The 2,731-nt window shown below is 39.8% G+C and overlaps 1 pseudogene; it reads left to right on the plus strand.

Annotated features, from left to right (window-relative positions):
* The first annotated feature begins 1,670 nt into the window (after positions 1 to 1,670).
* Positions 1,671 to 2,210, plus strand: LOC147423663 (uncharacterized; annotated as a pseudogene).
* Positions 2,211 to 2,731: the final 521 nt, after the last annotated feature.

Consider the following 2,731-nt stretch of genomic DNA (forward strand, 5'->3'; position numbering starts at 1 on the left):
GGAGAAGCTCACAGAAAACACCATGAGGCTCAAAACAATGTTTGAGTTTCCACCTATCCGATAGGGGAGAAGCACCAAACATACCATGGAGACAAGCATCATGAGGCTCAAACTCAATTTCAACCATCTACCCCATCCTCTAGGAGAGAAGCACTAAAAAGCACCATTAGGCCTAGTTTGAGCCTAACATCTAATGGAATGCTTGATCCTCCACCACTCATGAGGACTAAAATTAGCTATGAGCCTCGTCACCATATGGGTAGGAGGGACCTCTTGAGACTTAAACTCAAGTTTGAGCCTCCATACCATCCAAGCATTGCGATGCTCAGAATTTTAATTTCAACTTGTCAAGTTTACAGTATTAGTGATAGCTGAGGTTATATGAATACACAGTCTTGTTTTATTCTAAAGTTTCCAATTATTTGAACCATGAGAATTATCTTAGCTTTGAGTTGCATACATGTAATGTTACGATTGAAGTAATAAATTGGTAGATCCTTATAAATCTCGAATGCAAGAAACATCTATTTTGACCAAGATTACTTTGATATCAACAACTTACTTTGATATCAAAAAAGTTGAAAAACAGGTTCAAACATCTATGCCACCAATATGTACAAGGATATTTAGACCCCACAATAGTGAGTGAATGTATTTAAATCTCAAGAAATTACAAAATGACCTCAAGCTCAAGCCGAGCCTTTAGGTACTGAAGATTACACATTCCTCGAAGGCTAACAAGAACACAATAGGTGTACTATAACAACAAGCTTTTACTTATCGCAGTTTGCCACAACGGCATGGGTAGCCCTATACCAATCCTTTGAGTCTTGTTCGTTTTTTAGCAGACAGATCATCACTCTGCTTTTTGGATGATCTCTAGGAAGCTCGCCACAATAAGGTTTGTTTTAAAAATCTCACAGTTCCTCGCCTACCATACATGGTGGAAAAAGAAGTATCTAACAATTTGAGTGTAGATAAGAAGAGCAGGATTTTTCATCTTTTGCGACCAAGGAACAGATCAGTCTTGAAGAATCTGATCTTGCCATTTTTTATTTTGATATAAGCAAATGTTAGGGTCATCCAACTTGGATGGCCACCATTGTGTGTGAACAATATGTAAGCTTATAACGGCCTCAAAAATCTAATGAAATATATCTCTTTTATTTTGGCTATCTACTCATTTTCTTATCCTTCTTCTCTCTTTTCTACTTTTCGTATCCATATCCATGTCTTTTAGAGAAGCAATAGGTTTCCCAACATTAAGTGGTATGAGAGATCTGGATCCAAGATCCTCCCGAGCCTTAAAGGTCTTACAAAAGCTATGAGGTTGTGTAGGGTTGCTTAGCTCCTTTGAGCCTTCTGGGCACGCGGGGGGAGGGGGGGGGGGGGTTCAAGTCCATTTTCTTTATGTAGTATTTTTTCACATTTCAACATGCAGAAGGGGTTGAAAAAATGACTTTGAAAAATAATTTATAGATTGAATAGAAGAAGGTCCCATTTATTAGTGAAAAGTTCACAAGTAAGGGGTTTTATAAATAGTCTTCAAATGCACATGGTGTATAGGTTTTACATATAGTGACACCCCCCCCCCCCCCCCCCCCCCCCCCCCCCCCCCCTTTGAGCGTAGAGATGAAAGAGGACAAACACATACAAGAAGAGAGAGAGAGAGAGAGAGAGAGAGAGAGAGAGAGAGGAAAGGGGGGATGAAAGGGTTGAAGACAGTCGCGCATGGGGATAGGCTGGAATCATTGTGCGATTATCGCTACCCCGCTTGCCTAGAGCCCCTAGAGCCCAATAAAGAGCGAGTACTCATTCTTTTCAACAACGTCACCATTGCCGACCCTCACAAGGCCTTTTGAGTGTTGGAGATTATCCATCCTCTAGTGTAATACATCCCTCCTAAGGGCATTTAGAGATAGAGTATGTAAAGCCAGCACCAAGCTCATCATTCTGCGATGGAAGGGCAGGGCATCATAGTGGAGTGTGGACGTAAATGAAACAACAAAGCAGATAAAGTAGATTGGAGCTATGGAGAAACCCACCCCTAGCTTCATGTCCCTAGAGCACCACATTGCCTTCTATCGTGGGCTCATGGATGCCTGCAAAATCCCAACCTCAACCATGATCTTTTTATGGTGGTTGGATTAATTGGTCCTTTCAAAGGTGAGTCGGGCACCCTAGGATGGTATGGGTTTTCTCAAAGATAGTGCAAAGGGGATGATAGAGAATCTTTACAAACTTGTTGGTGTGGTGCATGGCAAACATGAGGAAGTTGTAATGAGCGCCATAAAGTTTTTGGATGTGTTGAAATAGATAGTGAAGTCAAAGAGAAAGTTTCATAAATAATCAATAAGGGCCTCCACACAAAAAAGAGAGAGAAATAAACACACACTAGCTCACAATCAAGGTATGGTTTATTAGAAACAATCCAAGATAAAAGACTCCCTAGTAAAAAAAGGAAGCTTCCAACAAGCAAGAAGGAAAAATTTCTTGTAAGATTCAATAACACAATTTATTTTTGTTTATTCAAAGTGTTTTTGCATTTAGCTAGTGTTTGTTCACATGAAATTGATGTTGTATTGGCCAAACCCTATCATTTTGTATGTTTTTAAATGAAATTCGACACTTTGGCATTATGAAAAGTGGTAAGACCTTCTCTTGAATGATAAGGTTTATATTACCTTAGGACTATCATGTGAGTCTCCTAAGATGAGTACTCTTGTGAACC

Source organism: Adiantum capillus-veneris, chromosome 26, assembly GCF_014529385.1.
Source record: "Adiantum capillus-veneris isolate H3 chromosome 26, ASM1452938v2, whole genome shotgun sequence".
Lineage (NCBI taxonomy): Eukaryota > Viridiplantae > Streptophyta > Polypodiopsida > Polypodiales > Pteridaceae > Adiantum > Adiantum capillus-veneris.